Here is a 27,797-nt window from a genome sequence, read left to right as displayed (position 1 = left end):
TTAATTATCAATTATTACATACCTGTCTCCCTCAAGCTGCGATCGACACGCTCGAATGTTTCTCTTGACGGTACCGTTCGATTGGGAAAATGCTCGGAATACAGACGACGAGCTTCTGCAGCATTACAAAATGCTCGTCCATAAAATACATGCATATCTGCATATTCATTGAATGTAAACTGTTCGGCCATATCAAAAAAATTCAAAATATCCTATAGAATATTGACAATACAATGATAGTCATATGACAACGCACCACTCAACAAAACAAAATCGCATTCCAGTTTCTCATTTTTTATCAAAACTTTCTGAAAGGTTTTTTTGAAAACATCTGTGAAAGAAATGGAACATAATTATTCCCTGGATATTTTTCACCTGATCATGTGCAGCCGTTTTTGTAGTTCATTCGTTTGCTTTTTATTAGTATAGTAAATATTTTTTCCAATGTGCGTTTTTTCAGCTAAATTTAGATTCGTGTTAAAGAATTTCTCCCATAAAATTATAATTATCAGTGAAACTCCTCAACAGTTTAGCTGTGGAGAAGAATTTGAAACATTCGAATGTTGAGTTTTATGAGATTCAGATAACTGATCAACACGAAACGTGATTATTCCACACGTATTATGTACATACAAAATATGGAATGAATTCGATATTTCATAGTAGAGTAGCTTGTTAGTTTAAAAACACCACGAATCTACAGAACTTGATATTTCTTTTGAAAAAATATCTGCTATCACAATTGTGACTTAAACTTCCATATAGGTACTGTACTTTTTGTTTACGACTTCATTTTAGCATACTTTGTATTATTCCTGTTATAAATGTTGTTGAATTAACGTTATCATTATTATTTCTGCTTTGATAATTATTCATTTCAAATAATGGTGGACGAGCGGGTTTGATGTCGTCGAGTAGAACTACATTTTTATCAAGACTCGTTGCTCCGATCGACTTTCCACACGAGTACTTTTATTCATAAAATTGTCCAAGTAACCTTATTTTGTTGAAAAATATTGAAAAATATCTGTCATTTCAAAGTTTTGGGGTGTGGACCATCGGGGGTAGTCCGTTCCTGACTTTGTAGCAAAATAACTGACTCCTGCATGAAAGCTCATCGACGGAATTCATTTGTTTAGTCAATTACCAAAATTTGGATGATTTTGAATATTCACTTGAAAAGTTATCAAAGAAAAACATTTTTCATTTTGTAACTTCGAGGGCCCGTAACTTGGTTACGAAGACTTTTAGGAAAAAAAGTTATATGAAGTACTGGTAATATTTTGACCCCATCTATACATTCCCGAGAGGAAAAGAGGAAGTCCAGGGACACCCTGTATTTCACTCAAGCGAGATCGTCACTTTTTTGAAAATTATGAACTTGATCACAAACCTTCCCATACGGATATTACTATTCATTGCGATTCTACCCATCCGTATCAACACAAAATAGCATCTTATGATAGCAAAATTCTTAGATTAGTCAATATTTTTGTTTTGTTAGATAATTTTGATGAAAAAATCAATATCATTGAGCAAATTGTAGTAAAAAACGGCTGAATGATATAAAATACTCTCCAAAAAAGTCAACGCAAAAGCGATTTGAGACGTTTTTCTATTGATAAGTTAGATAACCGAGATGAGAATCAAAATTATAGATCTTCAACATATTTTGGACAAACAATAAAAAAGTTACTTCATTTTTTAATGAAGAAGATATTGGAAATTGCATATAGTACAGGTATTACATTGAGAAAATTTGTCAAAAATAATGAAGACAAAATATCCAAATTCGAGAAATCAGGAGTATATAAATAAAGTTGTGGAACTTGCCCTGAAGTATGTATTGGTAAAACTGGCAGAACATTCAGAAATCGAATCCAGGATCATTATATGAGCTATGTAAATAAGAAAACAAGTTCAACATATTCAAATCATCTTTGAGAAGAAAATAATATCTTCAACGAAGAGTTCTCAATTTTACACATAGAAAATAAAGGTTCAAAACTGAATCATTTGGGAGCAATCGAAATTATTAAACTTAAAAATTCAAACATTTTATTAATGAACAACTGGATTTGACTAGATCACAATTATTGAACTTATTTTCTTTAGAAAACGCGAGGAAGTATTGTTATTGATGCAGAAGTGAGCTAATATACTTCAGGTAATCATAATTGATGAGTTACCTCAGGTACCTTCTTGATCTACTCAACTTTCTGAAGGGTTTATTTTAAAAGCAATTACTTTCTTATTTTCATTCAAAAATTCCCACATTTCTTAATGAAATTGGAGAATTAGTGAGCCAAAACGTCTATTTCCCAATATGAGTGCTAGATAATCTGAAAATTAACACTTTCAACAAGATTGATCCAGGTATCTTCTCTCGTAGTTGAAATTCTAATGTAACACGTCTAATATCATCATTATTGATTATTTTATCGACAGAAAACAATCTGACAACTTCCTACAAATCCACTCCTACTTGAATGTAGAAAATTGCTGACCTTACCTAAAACTAACGTCCCGTCCCACAAAGTGTATTCATTTCACTATGCAAATAAGTGATTGACGTCATATACTGTGTTTATACTGAACGCTTGAAAAGTTGAATAAACAAATATCGATAAATAATGAATTGATGGTTAAGTAAACGTTCATTTGAAAAATTCAAATAGTATGTTAGATCATAGGTTCCCAATCTCATTCCGCCATGGAACCCTGATTGAGCAAAGATTATTTGACGAAATCTTACCTGTTTATTGTAAGCACTAAATTGGCAGAAATATATGTCTGTTTAATATCTGTTTTTCCGTTAATCAGCTGTCGCCCCCATACGAACGACAACTCTCAGAAGTTGAGAAACTTGTGCGAGCTAAGGACTAACGAGATCTTACCTTTTAACGTGTGATTCCTAACACGTAAGTAGTACTAAAAATAGAAAACAACCCACTAGCAAATTTATGCAAATTATCAAATTGTTCCAGTGGAAGACTCTTATAAAATTCCAACAAAGATGAATTTTGATATTTGTTCTTAAGCATATCACTGCACCGTAAATCAATAATTTCCATTTGGACTTCCGGAGCCAGGGTTTCAATGTTAGAATCAAAAGGATTTTGAAAAAGCTTAATTTCATTCGCAATGACATCAAAATCTGAAAAACGAGTATCAAAATTTATCTTCAAAGCACTCAAAGTTTCGATTGCAAAATAGACGGGAAATTCAGTCTCTGTAGTGTGGTTTAATATTTCACATGTTAGTAATGTAGTTATAGGAGTTCTGGCCCAAAATCCCATGTATTTTCTTATGGAGCTTAATTCTGGACCTTTTTGGACCTCAGGCCCACCTCACACGAAAGGAGTAAAGGTCAGCGCCTCACCTCTACCAGACGTCCATTATGTGTAAACTGAGCCTTCAAAGCCCACTTCAGACCATCTCCACTTTTCCACTTTTACCGTCATTCAGTCAACCAATCAGCTATCACGCATAGAGCGGGAAATTCAAACCAAGTAGATGAGCAAAGAGACTTCTGGCGCAATGGGAGTGGGGGTAACCTATCAGCGTCATCGAAATCGACGCAGGATGGAACGAGTATAGTAGCGATTTGAGCGTGGAACTCCGCCCCTCGGCCCCCTTGGTACTTCACCTAACCTATCGGCCCCCTTGGTACTCCACCTAACCTTTCAGCTCCCTCGGTCCCCTTCAGTCACGTGATTTTAATAAAAAAAGTTTATAGTTATGGGATTCGAACCTGGGTCGTCCGCGCCGTAGACATTGTCCTTAGCCTCTACACCATCGTAAGATATTGAAGTTAACTGCGAATGTTGGGTATTTATAGCCATCTAACATCAAAACAAATTGTGCGGTACAATAATTACTGTAAGAGATATTTTTCCGTAGAATGTAATCGTCATTATCATATTGAAGATAGGAAAATATACTTAGATTTGGGAAATAATTAATATTTCATGTAAAGATGTGTATGTGTGTGTAAGAGCGAGAGGCGCGTGTGACGTAATCGATGCAAAGAGAGATGGAGATTGAGGTTTTACCGGTTGCTAGTGCAAGCAGGTGTTGTCAGTTGTACAATAAATCAATGTTTATGGAGTAATATAGCGTTGCCGGTTTGAAAATTAAGTTATAGAACACACAGAGTCATCTATGAGTCACTAGCTGAACTATCTATTGGTTGAAGAAGGACACTGTAAACACTAGACTCATAAGACTGCATCTGTCAAATGTCAATACATGCCAGCATGGCAGGTTCGGCGTTGCCAGTTGTACAATAAATCATTGTTTATGGAGTAATGTAGCGTTGCCGGTTTTGGAATTAATCGTGAACTACTCGACGAAAATTGGAAGCGCGAAAGTGATATATTTTATAATAATGAATCAGATTTAAGAAAAAACATTACAGATTAATGAGGCTGTATCGTTTCAAAGTGTGATCCCTCAATGTTACAAGGTATCTCAAAATACATCATTGAAAATAAACATGGCGTCGAAGTGTACAGGGTGCGTCAAAATACATCATTTAAGAAAAAACATAACAGTTCCACGAGGCTGTAAGTTTTCAACGTGCGATCCCTCAATGTGTACAAGGTATCTCAAAATACATCATTGAAAAACAAATATGACGTCGAAGTGTACAGGGTGCGTCAAAATATATCATTTAAGGAAAAAAACATGTCGATTTGAAATATGATATTAATGTGTATACAGGGCGTTTCAAAATACATCATTCAAGAAAAAAACATGTCGATTCAACAGAAGTCTAGCGTTCCAACATGTCGGAAGTCTCGTATCTTTGTTAACCAAGTTAGCATCATCAGGAGAAAGAGGAGATCCAAAAGTGTCGAGAGGTTAAGCTTTGTGGACTCAACGTGAGGGCAATGGGAGAGCGAAGTATTCGACAATGACATTTCAAAATACGTGGTTTTCCGTGCGTTTTCGATCGTTTTTCGTGCGTTTACGATCGTTTTTCGTGCGTTTTCGATCGTTTTTCGTGCGTTTTCGACCGTTTTTCGTGCGTTCATTCGTTATCGTTTCATCGTTATTGTCGTAACGGTTTTTCGTGTTTCAATATGACAGTCATTTATCATTTAACGCGTTCCGCTAACCAAGTAAGCATCATCAGGAAATGACTAAAGTCCATGCTTTATCGTATGAAGATTCATTTTGCGAATTTTCAGACTCTTGAACGGAACCTTGTGGAACACTCAACCTAACTTCTGTTACAGAGTAGTGTCGGCCAGCTAATCAGAATGGAGAAATCAAATATCGCTCGATTGATTGTGCTAGATGAAATTGAACTGGAGAATGAGGGTCGAATAATAATAATAATAATAGTGATAAAACATTAAAACCTTGAAAGTGACGTAGTCAGCGTGGGAGGTGGTTTCGTGTGTGATAATTAATGAGTTATTACAAGAAATGATAGCACAACTGTCAGAAGGGCTCTAGGTTGTATATTCGCTAATAATGATCGGATCATTGCGTACAGCACGTCGAATGAAAGGATAAGAAATGCAGAATTCATCGACGAAGAAAAATCGAAGATGGCACAACATGTCATAAAGGCACTAAGCCAAATCTTTGTTAATGATAGTTGAATCTCAACGTGCAGTACATCATATGGAAGGGAAACGAATACAGAGTGTACCAACAGAGAAAAAACTAAGATGGTGTAACGAATATAATATCCAACTCCTAATGTGAAATAGCATAGGAAGAATTGCAAATTCAACAAAAATCACTTAAAAAACTTGGAATTGAGAAATGTTGGGTTATCAACAACTATAAGTTTATTCCAATTGCAGAAGCTTGATGCAAACGCAGAATTTATTGACAAAGAAAATGAAAAAATCATTGTATACTGAAACATATGGTATTTTTGGATTCCTTAGGGTGAGAAGGTTTCGAATCCATCAAAAAACGACCACTTCCGGTTTTCACTTCCGGTCGTCCGATTTCGATGATTTCGATATCAATGCATTCGTTTACATGCCATGAAACATAATTAATTATTTTTCGAAGTCAAAAGGACCGTATAACCTATTTTCATTATACTAGCAGCAACAGACCGATGTGGGTACTCATTTCAAATGATTTCATTTGTAGATTATGAAAAGTATAATAAACAGCGTCTAGTGTGAAATATCATAGGAAAAATTGCACATTCAAAGAAAATCATTGAACATACTTGGAATTTAAAGTTGTTGGGTTATGAACAACTACGAGTGTAATCCAGTTGCAGAAGTTTGATTCAAAACTCAGAATTTATTGTCAAAAAATGAAAAAATCATCGTATACTGAAACATATGGTATTTTTGGATTCCTTGGGGTGAGAAGGTTTCAAAACCGTCAAAAACTGGTCACTTCAGGTTTTCACTTCCGGTCGTCCGATTCCGATAATTTTGACATCAATGGATTAGTTTAGATGTCAAAATGCATAGTTAATCATTTTACGAAGCCAAAAGGACCTCATAACCTATTTTCGCTATACTAGTCGCAACAGGTCGATGTGGGTACTCATTTCAAGTGATTTAATTTGTAGACTATAAAAAATATAATATCGAACATCTAATGTGGAATAACAAGGGGAGAATTGCAAATACAAAGAAAAAAAACATTGAAAAAACTTGAAATTCAATGTTGTTAGGTTACCAACAACTATAAGTGAAATTCAATAGCGGCAGCTTGCATCATAATCAAACCAGAAGGGGCCTTAAAGTTTGGAGTTTCACTATCACACTGTCAGCACAAAACTGGCTTGGTTGGTATGAAATTGTATGTAGTTGATTGTGGGGTGAAGACCAAAAGTAAATGATAAACTATTTCGAGCCTGCAGTGAATGAGCGAAATGTCCGATAAAATACACGACTGCGATCGATCTGTCATTGATTATCCGACACGTTTAAAAATACACGATGACATTACAATTGTCATTTATTTGATTCCCAAAATCATTCATATCTAGTACAGGAGTATTCCTTATTACATTACAATTGTCATTTATTTGATTCATAAAATTATTCATATCTAGTACAGGAGCTTCATATACAAGAGATGGTCCCATGGATAAAAATCTAGAGGATTTTGGTCACTTTAACCGCAGCGAAAAACACGTATTTTCAAGCACCATTTTTTTCAAATATCCATATGATTTGCAATGTAACGTGTCATGAAAAATTGTGTAGAAATAAGCGCATCTCCATCTCATTACGTATCAGTTTGAAGTATCACTCGAACAATTGAAATTGAATTAATCAAAAAACCTTTTCTGTGAAGCACAGGAAGTTTTTACCCAGGATATTGGTAAAAATAGAAAATCAGTTTATTTTGGTTGAATCATAATGATTCGTAATGGTGCCACCACGTAAAGGAACATCATGTTAGTTATGAGTGAGAGGTTAGTTGAACCGGAAAGGAGGATGGGTTTGGAAGTTTCTAACGTGAAGTTTCTAACGTGAGAAGGAATTATTCATAAATTCAAAAAATATACTACAAAATATTTATTGATATCTAATCATTCCATTAATATATTCATAATTACATTCTACAAGTATCGACACATTGTGCTGCTATTGAAGTTTTTTAAATCTATATACCTTAAATTTACTGATAATATGAAGTAGTTAGTTGAACATTCAATAATAATATATAAATATTTTCTCAGCTGAACTGCAGTCAAATACATATATACTAATAACCATGGGCTAATCGTCTATATCCATAGCATTTGATGTTTGAGGGATAGAATAGTGACCCCAAGGAAGCGTATTGTGTGAATCTGGAATTATATAACGCTTATCATCTTCAGGGCTGAGGGCAATCTTATATTGGGCGATGGAATGTACTTGATGTTTATCAGATCGAATCAAATTTTGGGTGACACTCATATTCTTCCAATTATTTAAGCAATTCACATAATCATCGAACGTAATTTTATTCTTCACCACAGAAGATTTGACCCCCTTTGCCTTCTTGGTAACCCCCAGACATGAGATGATTTGATTAATTTCATCCTCATCATAGCCATCATTTACCAACTGCTGCCGCTTCTTATTGATACTATCTTCCGTCACCAACACCCTAGTGGTATACAATTTCGATCTAAGGCCTACGTAGTCAGTCATCGGAACTGCATTATTCTCATCTTTCATCATCCCGAGAACCTTTTTATTTACCAAAGGAACATTAAACTGATTATTGGACGGGTAATCCGAAGTATCGAAGAATTTGTGACAATCTTGACGTATGATTTCATAAGGATCCTGATTGCATATTTCATAAATCAGACTATCTGTATCGGTATAGAGAATTACGCAATTGTCTCCGAATCGATGGCGCATATAGCCATAATGAAAATCGTATATGGTAGTCTTTGCCAAGTCTAAGATAGCTTGTCCTACTTGTATCGGTTTATTTAGATAAACTTGCAGTTTCCTCAGTTCGACTGCCACCAAATTCTCATTGAATATCATACAATTTTTGAACTCTGGCTTAGAAATATAGGCCTCGGCTCCGTAGCGACCAGCCCATTTGGTGAGGAGTTTAATGTTGACTCTTTTTCTAATGTCTTCCATCGTTTTCCCGAATACTGCGTTATTCATTAGCTTGAAGAGGTTCTTTTCAAATTCATTCGTAGCCCTCTTTCGCAACTCAGTATTCAAATCAATATAGGACTTCAACCATGGTGATTGATTGAATTGCAGTACGCGATGAATTTTCGTGATGACAAGACCATTAGCAATGGCCTGTTTGAGGGCACGATAATGAATCACATATTTTGCTTTGTGATGGAGGGTAGCCATCAATTTGGTGAGCTCTTTTATAGATTTGGGAGGCTTTTTTGTTTTTGAATTTATATGTTCAGGGCAATATGGCAAGTCTTTATGTGAATCATGTAGATGTTTAGGATACTCCAGATCAACTTCAAGCATATATCCCACGCCGCTCTCATCGGATATTGATAAAACGTCAATATTGGTATCACACCACTTAAACCCATTATATGGCAAATACTGAGACATCGCCCACCCATATTGGTTGTTTACGTCGAAATACATGAGGTATGTGTTAGGTTTTGAAGGGTCATGATTATTCAAATATTTATTGTTCGCATGAGCTCTTCTCTTAGAACAAACTTGGCTAAGTCCACCTCGAATTCCTCGTTCAACAAATAGAAACATGTCAGGATCTGTCACTAATTCCAATTCAACTTTGGTATATTTAAGCATCGCATCCCACGTAAGGCCTGGTAGCGTAAAGTAGTGGGCAGGGTCCAGATTATGAGTCCTAAGGCAGCTAGCACGGAATTTTTCGAATACATCAGCGAGAAGAAGGATATCTGTTTTCATATATAAATCCACGTATTGTCCCAAAGTCTGACAACTGAAACTGTTCCACACATCCTGGGCTCGTTGATATAGTGTACGGGGGCAGGGCTTATCTTCTAATTTGTTGTAGAAGGCATCAATAGGGGGCAAGCAAGATTCATCAAATCTATCGAAAGAATCAATATGATCATAAGGCATGACTCCCTTCTTAGTAAGTAATTCAACCAAGTCTTCAGGTAACTCCGAGAACTGAACCTTAACATTAGGAAACTCTGTCAAGTATGATGATAACATATCCAGAGATGAATTCATAAAGCGGAATGAATCGATGAATCGAAACTGCACTGGAGTATCATCCACATGTTTCGTGAAGGAGATGTACTTTTCTTTCGTTATGGGGAGCAGGTCAATCGTACCCCTCATTCTAGATGCGATATCTGTAATGATAAAATGTGCATCATAGCCACTCAAATTGTGGAAGACTACGGGAACTACATGACTATCTTTGTAGTTTATATTACAACCTACGTGCGCGGGGCCACGATAGTTATCACGTGGTATGAGATGGTTATGGTCGCGTACTTTCTTGTCTTCAGGAGTGAAGGGCTCTTCGCAGATGTGACAGTGTGTACTCCTTCGAAACTCAACTTCTTGCTTTACACTTATATCGATGTCGTATGAACACCAAAACACTGTAGCCATATCTTCAGCTAGTTGACCCATGTCATCAGCGAACCATTGCATACAATCCTCTCCACGATATGCCCTATAGAAGGATAGAGTATCATCGTATGAACACTTCAAGTAGTAACCCACAGCTGCCGGAATATGATGTTGAGGTTTTTTAGGATCATCAGTAGGTTTCAGAATGGATTCCAAGTCGGCGTATACGACGAATGGAGCCTTCTCTTTATGTTTATGATTTTTGAACTTGAGAATATTTTCACCCTCCTCAGGCATCTTGATGGCTGTTTCATTGATTCTCTGACAATCCACGGTATGTTTCTGTAGGTTTTCTTCGTATCGAAAGTACTGTAGGCAGCGATCACAAAAGTACTTTTGACCATGCGCTTCACTCAACTGTTTCGATAAGAGCCTTGATAAGTTCTTTATCCATACATAGTGATAGCGGACTGGAGTTTCACTTTCATCATAATTATCTTGAATCAGCAGTAAGTTCACATGTCTATCTTTCTTTGCCTTTGTGAGATATGTTGGTAGAGTGATGAACTTTTTACATTTTTTTTGAAGGATGTAAACATTGATGGAAATATCATTTTGTTTTTCAAATCTCGTAATCTGTTTGAAAGTCATTGGCCACTGTATATCCTTCAATTTCAGAACCCTGGAATAATGAGGATATGATGAAGTACGATCAGAATGTTTCTGCACAGGATAGAGTGCTGAGGTAACACTCCACGCAAAGCAGGCTTCATCGTCGTTCTTAATATTAACGCAAGCTTTTTTCTGCGAAATTTGTGGTGGAAGTTCTATGAATGAGGACCCCAGCTGCGGTGTGTACTTATTGATATTCACACCCAAGTTCAAGATCTTTTTCAGCGCCCAGCCGCTATCCCTTTCTTGAAACTCTTCAAGCTCTCTGAGTATTGGTTTTGCAACTTTTTCATCGAACCAATCGTTGAGGGCGGTGTTTATATATATGGGAGAGTTCGTAGTAGTGAAGTACTTGTACTCCTTAATTACTTTGTCTCCCTTCACTATCTCAAATTCTCCGCAGAAGTTGGTATTTACCTTGATAAATTCATCCTTCTTCAGAGCATTCCGAATTCGCCGCTTGAAGAGAGCCTTACAGTCATCCATAAAAGCTAAGGGGTCCTTATGTTTGAGATTGGAAATAACACCAGATCTAATTCTAGAGTTGAAAGCTGATTCGGAATCATCCCAATGAACCCGCTTTCTAGCACCCTCAGGTCGTGATACCTGTCCCGCCCCCTTCTTTAGTATCACTTTGAACTGACTTCTCAGACTTTTAATGTTGCGGTAACAGGCTTCCAAATGCTGCTTCTCACCCAGTGATGATGCGATCTTTATCGCCTTTCTTATCCTTCGTGAACCTTTGTCACATTCTTTGATCCCATCCAGAGCAGTTTTTTCATTGAACTTTGTGGTTATCAACCCCAAAAGAGAGGAGATATACTGCACCAAGTCAGCAAAGAGCGGCATTTTTATGTGATAAGATGTTTACACTTCAAATATATGTAAAAGAATGACAAAACTCAGCTGCATGAGTGCTTTTATCAACTAACGTTGAGTATATGCCGGTAACGAAGTTTACTTACGCCCTCTGGAGGATGTTTGTTGCGATACATCTCAAAAAATCATTCCAGGTGAAATGATTTTCTGCGCAAGAAAATCATTCCACTAATTTCGATGATTTTTTGAGGTGTATCGCAACAAACATCCTCCAGAGGGCGTAAGTAAACTTCGTTACCGGCATATACTCAACGTTAGTTGATAAAAGCACTCATGCAGCTGAGTTTTGTCATTCTTTTACATATATTTGAAGTGTAAACATCTTATCACATAAAAATGCCGCTCTTTGCTGACTTGGTGCAGTATATCTCCTCTCTTTTGGGGTTGATAACCACAAAGTTCAATGAAAAAACTGCTCTGGATGGGATCAAAGAATGTGACAAAGGTTCACGAAGGATAAGAAAGGCGATAAAGATCGCATCATCACTGGGTGAGAAGCAGCATTTGGAAGCCTGTTACCGCAACATTAAAAGTCTGAGAAGTCAGTTCAAAGTGATACTAAAGAAGGGGGCGGGACAGGTATCACGACCTGAGGGTGCTAGAAAGCGGGTTCATTGGGATGATTCCGAATCAGCTTTCAACTCTAGAATTAGATCTGGTGTTATTTCCAATCTCAAACATAAGGACCCCTTAGCTTTTATGGATGACTGTAAGGCTCTCTTCAAGCGGCGAATTCGGAATGCTCTGAAGAAGGATGAATTTATCAAGGTAAATACCAACTTCTGCGGAGAATTTGAGATAGTGAAGGGAGACAAAGTAATTAAGGAGTACAAGTACTTCACTACTACGAACTCTCCCATATATATAAACACCGCCCTCAACGATTGGTTCGATGAAAAAGTTGCAAAACCAATACTCAGAGAGCTTGAAGAGTTTCAAGAAAGGGATAGCGGCTGGGCGCTGAAAAAGATCTTGAACTTGGGTGTGAATATCAATAAGTACACACCGCAGCTGGGGTCCTCATTCATAGAACTTCCACCACAAATTTCGCAGAAAAAAGCTTGCGTTAATATTAAGAACGACGATGAAGCCTGCTTTGCGTGGAGTGTTACCTCAGCACTCTATCCTGTGCAGAAACATTCTGATCGTACTTCATCATATCCTCATTATTCCAGGGTTCTGAAATTGAAGGATATACAGTGGCCAATGACTTTCAAACAGATTACGAGATTTGAAAAACAAAATGATATTTCCATCAATGTTTACATCCTTCAAAAAAAATGTAAAAAGTTCATCACTCTACCAACATATCTCACAAAGGCAAAGAAAGATAGACATGTGAACTTACTGCTGATTCAAGATAATTATGATGAAAGTGAAACTCCAGTCCGCTATCACTATGTATGGATAAAGAACTTATCAAGGCTCTTATCGAAACAGTTGAGTGAAGCGCATGGTCAAAAGTACTTTTGTGATCGCTGCCTACAGTACTTTCGATACGAAGAAAACCTACAGAAACATACCGTGGATTGTCAGAGAATCAATGAAACAGCCATCAAGATGCCTGAGGAGGGTGAAAATATTCTCAAGTTCAAAAATCATAAACATAAAGAGAAGGCTCCATTCGTCGTATACGCCGACTTGGAATCCATTCTGAAACCTACTGATGATCCTAAAAAACCTCAACATCATATTCCGGCAGCTGTGGGTTACTACTTGAAGTGTTCATACGATGATACTCTATCCTTCTATAGGGCATATCGTGGAGAGGATTGTATGCAATGGTTCGCTGATGACATGGGTCAACTAGCTGAAGATATGGCTACAGTGTTTTGGTGTTCATACGACATCGATATAAGTGTAAAGCAAGAAGTTGAGTTTCGAAGGAGTACACACTGTCACATCTGCGAAGAGCCCTTCACTCCTGAAGACAAGAAAGTACGCGACCATAACCATCTCATACCACGTGATAACTATCGTGGCCCCGCGCACGTAGGTTGTAATATAAACTACAAAGATAGTCATGTAGTTCCCGTAGTCTTCCACAATTTGAGTGGCTATGATGCACATTTTATCATTACAGATATCGCATCTAGAATGAGGGGTACGATTGACCTGCTCCCCATAACGAAAGAAAAGTACATCTCCTTCACGAAACATGTGGATGATACTCCAGTGCAGTTTCGATTCATCGATTCATTCCGCTTTATGAATTCATCTCTGGATATGTTATCATCATACTTGACAGAGTTTCCTAATGTTAAGGTTCAGTTCTCGGAGTTACCTGAAGACTTGGTTGAATTACTTACTAAGAAGGGAGTCATGCCTTATGATCATATTGATTCTTTCGATAGATTTGATGAATCTTGCTTGCCCCCTATTGATGCCTTCTACAACAAATTAGAAGATAAGCCCTGCCCCCGTACACTATATCAACGAGCCCAGGATGTGTGGAACAGTTTCAGTTGTCAGACTTTGGGACAATACGTGGATTTATATATGAAAACAGATATCCTTCTTCTCGCTGATGTATTCGAAAAATTCCGTGCTAGCTGCCTTAGGACTCATAATCTGGACCCTGCCCACTACTTTACGCTACCAGGCCTTACGTGGGATGCGATGCTTAAATATACCAAAGTTGAATTGGAATTAGTGACAGATCCTGACATGTTTCTATTTGTTGAACGAGGAATTCGAGGTGGACTTAGCCAAGTTTGTTCTAAGAGAAGAGCTCATGCGAACAATAAATATTTGAATAATCATGACCCTTCAAAACCTAACACATACCTCATGTATTTCGACGTAAACAACCAATATGGGTGGGCGATGTCTCAGTATTTGCCATATAATGGGTTTAAGTGGTGTGATACCAATATTGACGTTTTATCAATATCCGATGAGAGCGGCGTGGGATATATGCTTGAAGTTGATCTGGAGTATCCTAAACATCTACATGATTCACATAAAGACTTGCCATATTGCCCTGAACATATAAATTCAAAAACAAAAAAGCCTCCCAAATCTATAAAAGAGCTCACCAAATTGATGGCTACCCTCCATCACAAAGCAAAATATGTGATTCATTATCGTGCCCTCAAACAGGCCATTGCTAATGGTCTTGTCATCACGAAAATTCATCGCGTACTGCAATTCAATCAATCACCATGGTTGAAGTCCTATATTGATTTGAATACTGAGTTGCGAAAGAGGGCTACGAATGAATTTGAAAAGAACCTCTTCAAGCTAATGAATAACGCAGTATTCGGGAAAACGATGGAAGACATTAGAAAAAGAGTCAACATTAAACTCCTCACCAAATGGGCTGGTCGCTACGGAGCCGAGGCCTATATTTCTAAGCCAGAGTTCAAAAATTGTATGATATTCAATGAGAATTTGGTGGCAGTCGAACTGAGGAAACTGCAAGTTTATCTAAATAAACCGATACAAGTAGGACAAGCTATCTTAGACTTGGCAAAGACTACCATATACGATTTTCATTATGGCTATATGCGCCATCGATTCGGAGACAATTGCGTAATTCTCTATACCGATACAGATAGTCTGATTTATGAAATATGCAATCAGGATCCTTATGAAATCATACGTCAAGATTGTCACAAATTCTTCGATACTTCGGATTACCCGTCCAATAATCAGTTTAATGTTCCTTTGGTAAATAAAAAGGTTCTCGGGATGATGAAAGATGAGAATAATGCAGTTCCGATGACTGACTACGTAGGCCTTAGATCGAAATTGTATACCACTAGGGTGTTGGTGACGGAAGATAGTATCAATAAGAAGCGGCAGCAGTTGGTAAATGATGGCTATGATGAGGATGAAATTAATCAAATCATCTCATGTCTGGGGGTTACCAAGAAGGCAAAGGGGGTCAAATCTTCTGTGGTGAAGAATAAAATTACGTTCGATGATTATGTGAATTGCTTAAATAATTGGAAGAATATGAGTGTCACCCAAAATTTGATTCGATCTGATAAACATCAAGTACATTCCATCGCCCAATATAAGATTGCCCTCAGCCCTGAAGATGATAAGCGTTATATAATTCCAGATTCACACAATACGCTTCCTTGGGGTCACTATTCTATCCCTCAAACATCAAATGCTATGGATATAGACGATTAGCCCATGGTTATTAGTATATATGTATTTGACTGCAGTTCAGCTGAGAAAATATTTATATATTATTATTGAATGTTCAACTAACTACTTCATATTATCAGTAAATTTAAGGTATATAGATTTAAAAAACTTCAATAGCAGCACAATGTGTCGATACTTGTAGAATGTAATTATGAATATATTAATGGAATGATTAGATATCAATAAATATTTTGTAGTATATTTTTTGAATTTATGAATAATTCCTTCTCACGTTAGAAACTTCACGTTAGAAACTTCCAAACCCATCCTCCTTTCCGGTTCAACTAACCTCTCACTCATAACTAACATGATGTTCCTTTACGTGGTGGCACCATTACGAATCATTATGATTCAACCAAAATAAACTGATTTTCTATTTTTACCAATATCCTGGGTAAAAACTTCCTGTGCTTCACAGAAAAGGTTTTTTGATTAATTCAATTTCAATTGTTCGAGTGATACTTCAAACTGATACGTAATGAGATGGAGATGCGCTTATTTCTACACAATTTTTCATGACACGTTACATTGCAAATCATATGGATATTTGAAAAAAATGGTGCTTGAAAATACGTGTTTTTCGCTGCGGTTAAAGTGACCAAAATCCTCTAGATTTTTATCCATGGGACCATCTCTTGTATATGAAGCTCCTGTACTAGATATGAATAATTTTATGAATCAAATAAATGACAATTGTAATGTAATAAGGAATACTCCTGTACTAGATATGAATGATTTTGGGAATCAAATAAATGACAATTGTAATGTCATCGTGTATTTTTAAACGTGTCGGATAATCAATGACAGATCGATCGCAGTCGTGTATTTTATCGGACATTTCGCTCATTCACTGCAGGCTCGAAATAGTTTATCATTTACTTTTGGTCTTCACCCCACAATCAACTACATACAATTTCATACCAACCAAGCCAGTTTTGTGCTGACAGTGTGATAGTGAAACTCCAAACTTTAAGGCCCCTTCTGGTTTGATTATGATGCAAGCTGCCGCTATTGAATTTCACTTATAGTTGTTGGTAACCTAACAACATTGAATTTCAAGTTTTTTCAATGTTTTTTTTCTTTGTATTTGCAATTCTCCCCTTGTTATTCCACATTAGATGTTCGATATTATATTTTTTATAGTCTACAAATTAAATCACTTGAAATGAGTACCCACATCGACCTGTTGCGACTAGTATAGCGAAAATAGGTTATGAGGTCCTTTTGGCTTCGTAAAATGATTAACTATGCATTTTGACATCTAAACTAATCCATTGATGTCAAAATTATCGGAATCGGACGACCGGAAGTGAAAACCTGAAGTGACCAGTTTTTGACGGTTTTGAAACCTTCTCACCCCAAGGAATCCAAAAATACCATATGTTTCAGTATACGATGATTTTTTCATTTTTTGACAATAAATTCTGAGTTTTGAATCAAACTTCTGCAACTGGATTACACTCGTAGTTGTTCATAACCCAACAACTTTAAATTCCAAGTATGTTCAATGATTTTCTTTGAATGTGCAATTTTTCCTATGATATTTCACACTAGACGCTGTTTATTATACTTTTCATAATCTACAAATGAAATCATTTGAAATGAGTACCCACATCGGTCTGTTGCTGCTAGTATAATGAAAATAGGTTATACGGTCCTTTTGACTTCGAAAAATAATTAATTATGTTTCATGGCATGTAAACGAATGCATTGATATCGAAATCATCGAAATCGGACGACCGGAAGTGAAAACCGGAAGTGGTCGTTTTTTGATGGATTCGAAACCTTCTCACCCTAAGGAATCCAAAAATACCATATGTTTCAGTATACAATGATTTTTTCATTTTCTTTGTCAATAAATTCTGCGTTTGCATCAAGCTTCTGCAATTGGAATAAACTTATAGTTGTTGATAACCCAACATTTCTCAATTCCAAGTTTTTTAAGTGATTTTTGTTGAATTTGCAATTCTTCCTATGCTATTTCACATTAGGAGTTGGATATTATATTCGTTACACCATCTTAGTTTTTTCTCTGTTGGTACACTCTGTATTCGTTTCCCTTCCATATGATGTACTGCACGTTGAGATTCAACTATCATTAACAAAGATTTGGCTTAGTGCCTTTATGACATGTTGTGCCATCTTCGATTTTTCTTCGTCGATGAATTCTGCATTTCTTATCCTTTCATTCGACGTGCTGTACGCAATGATCCGATCATTATTAGCGAATATACAACCTAGAGCCCTTCTGACAGTTGTGCTATCATTTCTTGTAATAACTCATTAATTATCACACACGAAACCACCTCCCACGCTGACTACGTCACTTTCAAGGTTTTAATGTTTTATCACTATTATTATTATTATTATTCGACCCTCATTCTCCAGTTCAATTTCATCTAGCACAATCAATCGAGCGATATTTGATTTCTCCATTCTGATTAGCTGGCCGACACTACTCTGTAACAGAAGTTAGGTTGAGTGTTCCACAAGGTTCCGTTCAAGAGTCTGAAAATTCGCAAAATGAATCTTCATACGATAAAGCATGGACTTTAGTCATTTCCTGATGATGCTTACTTGGTTAGCGGAACGCGTTAAATGATAAATGACTGTCATATTGAAACACGAAAAACCGTTACGACAATAACGATGAAACGATAACGAATGAACGCACGAAAAACGGTCGAAAACGCACGAAAAACGATCGAAAACGCACGAAAAACGATCGTAAACGCACGAAAAACGATCGAAAACGCACGGAAAACCACGTATTTTGAAATGTCATTGTCGAATACTTCGCTCTCCCATTGCCCTCACGTTGAGTCCACAAAGCTTAACCTCTCGACACTTTTGGATCTCCTCTTTCTCCTGATGATGCTAACTTGGTTAACAAAGATACGAGACTTCCGACATGTTGGAACGCTAGACTTCTGTTGAATCGACATGTTTTTTTCTTGAATGATGTATTTTGAAACGCCCTGTATACACATTAATATCATATTTCAAATCGACATGTTTTTTTCCTTAAATGATATATTTTGACGCACCCTGTACACTTCGACGTCATATTTGTTTTTCAATGATGTATTTTGAGATACCTTGTACACATTGAGGGATCGCACGTTGAAAACTTACAGCCTCGTGGAACTGTTATGTTTTTTCTTAAATGATGTATTTTGACGCACCCTGTACACTTCGACGCCATGTTTATTTTCAATGATGTATTTTGAGATACCTTGTAACATTGAGGGATCACACTTTGAAACGATACAGCCTCATTAATCTGTAATGTTTTTTCTTAAATCTGATTCATTATTATAAAATATATCACTTTCGCGCTTCCAATTTTCGTCGAGTAGTTCACGATTAATTCCAAAACCGGCAACGCTACATTACTCCATAAACAATGATTTATTGTACAACTGGCAACGCCGAACCTGCCATGCTGGCATGTATTGACATTTGACAGATGCAGTCTTATGAGTCTAGTGTTTACAGTGTCCTTCTTCAACCAATAGATAGTTCAGCTAGTGACTCATAGATGACTCTGTGTGTTCTATAACTTAATTTTCAAACCGGCAACGCTATATTACTCCATAAACATTGATTTATTGTACAACTGACAACACCTGCTTGCACTAGCAACCGGTAAAACCTCAATCTCCATCTCTCTTTGCATCGATTACGTCACACGCGCCTCTCGCTCTTACACACACATACACATCTTTACATGAAATATTAATTATTTCCCAAATCTAAGTATATTTTCCTATCTTCAATATGATAATGACGATTACATTCTACGGAAAAATATCTCTTACAGTAATTATTGTACCGCACAATTTGTTTTGATGTTAGATGGCTATAAATACCCAACATTCGCAGTTAACTTCAATATCTTACGATGGTGTAGAGGCTAAGGACAATGTCTACGGCGCGGACGACCCAGGTTCGAATCCCATAACTATAAACTTTTTTTATTAAAATCACGTGACTGAAGGGGACCGAGGGAGCTGAAAGGTTAGGTGGAGTACCAAGGGGGCCGATAGGTTAGGTGAAGTACCAAGGGGGCCGAGGGGCGGAGTTCCACGCTCAAATCGCTACTATACTCGTTCCATCCTGCGTCGATTTCGATGACGCTGATAGGTTACCCCCACTCCCATTGCGCCAGAAGTCTCTTTGCTCATCTACTTGGTTTGAATTTCCCGCTCTATGCGTGATAGCTGATTGGTTGACTGAATGACGGTAAAAGTGGAAAAGTGGAGATGGTCTGAAGTGGGCTTTGAAGGCTCAGTTTACACATAATGGACGTCTGGTAGAGGTGAGGCGCTGACCTTTACTCCTTTCGTGTGAGGTGGGCCTGAGGTCCAAAAAGGTCCAGAATTAAGCTCCATAAGAAAATACATGGGATTTTGGGCCAGAACTCCTATAACTACATTACTCATGTTTCAAAATGTGTGAAACATTTTTTACGTAATTGTGATTGAAATAGTATTATTTTCTGCCTGAAGTATTTGATATTATATTATATTTATAATATGATTATAAATCAGAGAGAAGCTGATTCTCTCCTTGCAATCTCAAATTCAGTTCGTTCATATGATTTGTCAAATCGACATAGAAGGCTAACTTCCACATCCATTCACTATTTTCTAATTCGGCAAAAGAGCGCTGCTTCACATTTGAAAAAAATTCTATCTCTGCTCGAAGTTCAAAAAAGCGCTTAAGGACTTTTCCGCAACTAAGCCAGCGTACGGCAGTATGATATGGTAAATCATTTTCTCCAATCTGTTGAATAAACTCGTGGAATTGTCGGTGATTCAGCACAGTGGATCTGATGAAGTTAACAACTGATATGACTGGTTTTAGAACTTCAGACATATCGAACATTTTCCGCACAAGGACTGTTGATGAATGAAACAATGTAAGACTAATGGTTTCGAACCACCATCATTTTCTACAGCCTCTGACACAAGTGCAACCACTCCTTTATTCCTACCATACATATTTTTGCCTCCATCAGTTGTTATAGATTTCAAATTTCTCCATCGAAGGTTCTTTTTATTAATGGCATTTTCAACTCCCTTACAAATATTTGCCCCAGTTGTCGTGCCGTGAATACTATCAATATCAAGAAGTTCTTCATACACTTCATAGCTTTTATCTACTCCGCAAATAAAAATCAACACCTGAGCAGTATCTGACACATCCGTTGACTCATCCAATGCTAGAGAAAACCACTCATGATGCCCATCTTTGTCAGACAGTTAAGATGATATATTTTCTGCGATGTCTTGCACCCTCCGAGCCACGGTGTTTGCTAACAAACTGACACTAAATTCACCTTTTCGGGGCATATTTTTTCGGCTACTGCAATCGAGCATTCTTTTATCATTTCTCCATCGGTGAATGGTTTGCCACTTTTTCCGATTTCAAGAGCCACACGAAAACTGGCGCGAGTTGCAGACTCTTGTTCAGTATTCGCTTTGGTAAACAAAGATTGTTGCGATTTGAGTCCGCGTTTTAAAGCTTCAAATTTTTCTTTCCGCAAACTTCCTGTATACTTGGAGTAACTTTGAAGATGTTTATATGCAATTATTACTGCCATCTCGAGGTGATCGGAATACACTAGCTAGAACCAGAACTTTCTCGAACCAACGCGGTAATTCCAAATATTCAATTACGCCTAATGCCACCTAGTGGGTAGCTGAAAAAGATAGTACATAGTACCACTACTCACCACTAGATGTCGATAAATGTCACAATACACAATAATAATTGAAATTCAAAAAAAGCGTAAGTTTGTTTAGGTCACGCACTTTGCGACTATCCTAGTCTAGAAATATAATTAATTAAGGGCAGAAATTGGCCCTTGGAACAAACTGAAAAAATCATTATGGCCCGAAGGCTTCAAAGTTTGGAGACCCTTGGTCTAGATGGTAATGTTATTTAATATTATTTGTTATTGTAATAATTAGTTATGAAAAATTGTAAAAATAATAATTTCCAGAAAAAACATTTAATTTCCCATATTATTTGTTGTATTTCTGAATGCTCAATCCAACGAAATGATAAAAATTGCACAGAAGTCAGTGGCGTACATTTTTAAGTCAAAAATATTCGTTCAATTCCCGCTCGAGACGCCACTGGACTTAATAAATTCAATCACGTTCGGGCTAAATTAGCTCCTTGATGTTATAAATACCATTGCCAAATTACAACAGAATTAGGTAAAGAATATTTAAGATATTCACGAATTACTTTTTTTTTATTTCAACACCCTGTATCTTGAGAACGAAGGATTTGCGGACCTATGTTTACATGAACATTTCGTCTTGAAATCACCTAAAGATTCGTCTGTTAAATTTATGATACCTACATACTTAATTAACACCCTATAGATAAACGTAAACAAATCGTTTCCAAGTTATAACACAACGCAGGGATCCATTACGCGTTGCGTCTACTGTAAGACGACGGGGTACGATATGCGGGGATAAAGAGGTGTTCTGAGCAATAAAGTGACATCGCCAAGAACGCGACTCGAACGCGGGTAGATGCGTGAGGGCAGACGTCGTGGATGATTGTGTTAGTTTTGTGAATTTATTTATAGGTAACATAATTTGATTTTCTAAGCTATTCATTACTTATGCAGTTGGAATTTTTTTTGTTACTGTATTTGTAAAGTAAAAATATAAATAACTAGGTGTTGCCCAAGGCTTGGCTCGCATAGAATTTGGTATGTGACACACCATTTCAAAAAAATATTTACATTTTTTCATCAACCCAAAACTTCAAGTTTTCACCTTCAAAACAGACGAAATTTTATGCAATCTGTGAACCTCTATATTTCCCCCTTTGGTGTGAAAATTCCTGACTTCCAGTCTCGATGTTTGTTTGCGCTTTACAAAGAACCTACCTGCATATTACTGCAAGATTCTAGGTTAAGTAGCTTCGGCTCTATATTAATATAATAGTGTCAGTCAATTAATGGGTACCCACTTATACAGTACTAGCAGTTCCTCACTGTTTTACCAGCGTTACTGTGGGTACTAACCCTATGTGTTATTCCAGGTCATGATCTGTCCATATATCAATTTATATTTGTATGAATAGGATTAGTAGGATTACCAATGTATCTCACTCTAATCTTTTCAGTTTTTTTGGCTGATGCTATTCAATATTGCACAAGTGGGTACCTTTTGATTGGCTGACACTCTTATATTAACGTACAGCCGATGCTACTGAACCTAGAATCTTGAAATATGCAGGTAGGTTCTTTGTATAGCATAAATAGTCATCAAGAAAGGGAATCAAGAATCTCCATCCCCAAGGGGGAAAATAGATGTTCAAATATTGTATTAAATTTCGTCAGTTGAACACCCGAAGTTTTGGGTTGATAAAAAAATACTGTAACAATTTGTTCAAAATTGTCTGTGACGAAATTCAATGAGACAAACCTAGTGGGTAGCTGAAAAAGATAGTACATAGTACCACTACTCGCCACTAGATGTCGATAAGTTTCACAATACACAATAATAATTGAAATGCAAAAAAAGCGTAAGTTTGCTTAGGTCACGCACTTTGCGACTATCCTAGTCTAGAAATATAGTTGAGGGCAGAAATTGGCCCTTGGAACAAACTGAAAAATCATTATGGCCCAAAGGCTTCAAAGTTTGGAGACCCCTGGTCTAGATGGTAATATTATTTAATATAATTTATTGTTACACAACTAGCCTTTCATACAGAGTGGTCCAACGAAAAGTATGCACCTTGCTTTTCTCATTTTTTTGTAACTTAACGCAAAAATGCTCGGACAGGTCAATTTTGCTTTTGAGGAGGACACATTTAAGATATATTTTTCTACCTGTGCCTTCAACCCCCTAGCGAGGGTGAGTAACAACCCTAAAATTTCAAATGGAAAGTGGGGTCGAGTGATATATCATTTGAAAGGGCACAGAATTATATTTCCAATGATACCTTATTTGTTGTATTTCACTCAAACATGTAGGTATTATGAAGAAAAACAACTACAACCCAGTACTTTGAAATGTGTAATTGACTTAGTAGAATCCTACTTCAGCAAGTGCTGAAAATGTGACCCATTTGCTTCCATACAATAATACAGATTTTGTTCAAATCTATTCCTAACATTCTGTAGCATATCAGGTGTTATACTTCTGCAGTCTGCTGTAATTCGTTGGCGAAGATCTTCTATGGACTCGGGCTGCGTAGCAAAACATTTATTTTTCAAGTGTCCCCAAAAGAAAAAGTCTAAAGGCGATAAATCAGGTGACCTGGCAGGCCATTCGATGGGGCCTCTCCTTCCAATCCACCGTCCAGGAAACCGGTCATCCAAAAACTCTCTTACCGGATCATCATTATGATTTTGGTCATTTTCAATTATTATTGTTATGAGAGGATCAATTAAATCTTCAAGCATGTTCAGGTAGACCTCACCAGTTTTAAATTCCCAGCAATAAAAAGTGGCCCTACGATATGACTACTAATATGCAACACCAAACATTGATTTTTTGAGGGTACTGGGTATGGACCTCTCGGAATAAGTGTGGGTTACTGTCATACCAGTAACGGCAATTATGCTTATTCACAGCTCCATTCAAAAAACATGTACTCTCATCGGAAAAGCACGTGTTGAATGATAGGTGCGGATCATCAATTAGTAGCTGGTTCAGTTGTTTATAAAATTGCAGCCTTCTATCAGGATCATCTTCACTGAGTTCCTGTACTAATTTAATTTTGTACGGATGAAATCTATAGGCTTTTAATATTCGTATTATGGACGAACGGAAGACACCTGAGGCTGCAGCAAGCTAACGGGTACTTTGAGTATGATCCAATTCAACATGTCCCAAAACAGCGACTTCCACTACTTCATTCCTGATTGGTTTCCGTGGCTGGTGTTTCACATTATAGACAGATCCGGTATCGACAAACTTTTGGACTAACTTGGCAACGTACGAATCCTTCACATTTTTCCCGAGATGACTGTTATTAAAGACTTACTGCTCAGTCTAGCACAACTATTATGTTGATAATGAAGTTTAACAATTTTAACTCGTTCAGGAATGGAATAAACCATGTTTACAGTGAAGTTAAAATAATTTCGAAAGCAATCGAACTGAATCAATGAACGTTTGCCTAAATTCTGTTTGTACACTTATCTGCTGTTGTTATTTGAACCAATCAACGCACGAGAGGAATTGAGGAATGTAATAGTGATAAAAATGTCGTTTTATCCGCATTTTCATTAACACCAAAAATATCGAGTAAATGTTTTTGCTTTTTCTATAACAATTCAAGTAAATACAACAAATTAGTTATCATAGGAAAAAGAATTTTGTTCCCTTTCAAATGATATATCACTCGACCCCACTTTCCATTTGAAATTTTAGGGTTGTTACTCACCCTCGCTAGGGGGTTGAAGGAACAGGTAGAAAAATACATCTAAAATATGTCCCCCTCAAAAGCAAAATTGACCTGTCCGATCATTTTTACGTTAAGTTACAAAAAAAGGAGAAAAGCAAGGTGCATACTTTTCGTTGGACCACTCGATATGTAAAATGGTAAAATGGTGGACTCATTCTGTTCGTATCCTTGGTCGTGCAATAAATAAATAATGACTCGCAAGACCTTCAATGATTATAGCTTGTTCTAAAGGAGATTATTCAATGAGATTTCTAGATCATATACTCCAATTAACCTATCCAACTGTAATTTATTATCTACTCAAATTTAATGATGGCCTACATCGAAACAATCGTATGAATACTACCGAAAACAATAGTCCGTTTCAAGGACTTTTCGATAGTTTCACTTTAATAGCAGTTAATTAAAGAAATGATGTTTCTTTCTGAACCTACGGGTCCGCCAGTATGTGATAATTGAAATCAATTTGTGCAAAATTCAGTATCCGATGAAATGTCCTACAGATATACATGCGCCCACTCCTAGTCCAGTCACTTCAGCCAAAAAAGGGCTCAAAATTGATACGATCATTTGAAACACCATTATGAATGAAATGGCAGATGAATGTTAGCAGACAAAGGCAGTGAGAATTCAATGTAGCACAGAGCATTCTCACTGGCTTTGTCTGCTGAATCTAGCTAGGAAAATTGATATAATTACACAGATAGGTCATAATAATGGTTTCAATGCAGATACTATCCAGAAGTTAGTCAGAAAAAAAAGCCGGCAATTCACTTATAGATTAATATTTCCTCAGGTCAAACAACCAGAAATCTAGAAATGGGTAACTAACTGTAACATATTTTGAAAAAAGAACAGATAATTGCGGGTTTCTTCATGAAAAACAATGTGGAAGTGGCATTCAGACCACATGCCAGATTATCCGATTTTCTTTTCAATGCCAAAGATAAGCCCAACTAGCAATTTCGTATTTTATAATAGTTGCGGAAACGTTTCGGAGAAACAAATTATAAAACTACATCTCTCCCAGAAATATTTTCGAAGTGTTTATAAAACTGCTATAAATAGGAAATTGGCACGTTTTATAAAGCATTATAGTCATTATCAATATTTTGTAAGGTCTTTTACAAACACTACAAAACAGTTTTATAAACATTTTGGCAGTTACTATAAAATTTGTCTAACACTCTTGAAAAGTAGTTTTATAGAGACTTCCCTTATTGCACTTTTGCAACATATTTAAGCGACACATAAAATAATCAGGAGACAATTTTATAAGAGTTTTTTAGTAGTAAAGTAGGCGTTATAAAATATAATATAGCTGAAAACGATAACAATAAAATAAAAAAGTGTTGAAAATGTTTTCTTGAAGACGCAAGAAGTAATTTTGTATTGGACACTAGGAAAATAGAATAGATATGTCACCAACTGAAAACTAACAAATAGAAAGGTTGAAGCCATTTTGAAATTTCACTTCTGCACTCATGAAACTTATAAAGACATCGTTTGTGTTTCGGAGATGGATATTTTTACTGCAAATGAAATTTTATTGACAAATATATAGCCTATTATTAACACTCTATCGACGTATTCATTTTCTGGCCGCAAACTCAACTCACTTTATTCTAAATAATATAATGTTATAATATTTATGTACTTTTCAGCTGTAATTGTCACTATATGTGCGGTATTTCATATTTTCAACTCATCTAATTTCAGTATCCCGGATCGCTATCATTTAAAATGGCGTAGTTCTATAAAATAAATTGGTATCAGTAGCAAGCATTTCAACGTATTTTAGCTACTATGTTACCCCTATAAAATTGTTGAGAAACACTCAGTTCTGGAAGTGATGGTATTGCGGCAGAGTCGGACTACTTTTAAAGCTATAAGTTTCTACAAAAGAGCTTGTATGAATAAAAGATTTCTCACATATAGTTTGGATAAATATTTTCTGTCTTTGATGTTTTGGCTAAAATGTTTCATCGATTATAAAGGCTAAACGACGGGTTTTAACCATTATAATAACCTTTTTCTGTTTTTCGCAAGAAAAAAATGGAAGCACTAGATCAGGTAGGATAGTTTGAATCATTTTTTAGTATTTCCAATACACAGGGCGACTCAAAAAGCTTGCAGAAAGTTTTTTTATGGAACACAAAGTCATTTCTTCATCTATTTGAAGCACATCGAACTGAATCTAAAACTATTATATACCCCCAATAAATGCTAAAAATGGCCGCCATTGAGTTATCATTTATTTTCATTTATATGCATATCATAGTGTCTAAAATTGAGGATGAATTAGAATTGAATACAGTAACAATAAAAACTGATTATTGGTCATTGACAAAATATATCAATGAATTATAATTTAGAGTAATGAGTTTTCAATATTTTTTTGCTCTAAGCTACGATGTATTAAAAATATAGAAGTATTTTGCAAGAGTGTTACCTCATATTACTGGAGTTTTCTCCCAACACCAAACTGTTCTAGATCCACTATTGAGATTTCCGACCGTATTTTTTTTAATAGATGGATTTTCTGAAATGACTTGATCAAAACCAAACTAGCCCAAACCAACCATTATCCCTTCTTTTAGTAAACAAAAAATTATAAAAAAATATTTG

General features: G+C 36.4%; 1 protein-coding gene across 22 annotated transcripts in view; it reads right to left on the bottom strand.

Annotated features, from left to right (window-relative positions):
• The window catches only part of by (focal adhesion protein tensin), a 687,936-nt gene that overhangs the window by 64,450 nt on the left and 595,689 nt on the right, over window positions 1-27,797 (bottom strand). The window lies entirely within an intron of this gene.

The sequence above is a fragment of the Leptinotarsa decemlineata genome, unplaced genomic scaffold (genome assembly GCF_025532065.1).
Source record: "Leptinotarsa decemlineata unplaced genomic scaffold, Ldec_3_MD MMD2_tig00001973_RagTag_RagTag, whole genome shotgun sequence".
Taxonomy (NCBI): domain Eukaryota; kingdom Metazoa; phylum Arthropoda; class Insecta; order Coleoptera; family Chrysomelidae; genus Leptinotarsa; species Leptinotarsa decemlineata.
Note: the sequence above shows the minus strand (reverse complement) of the source record. Positions and strands in the feature narration are given on the sequence as shown.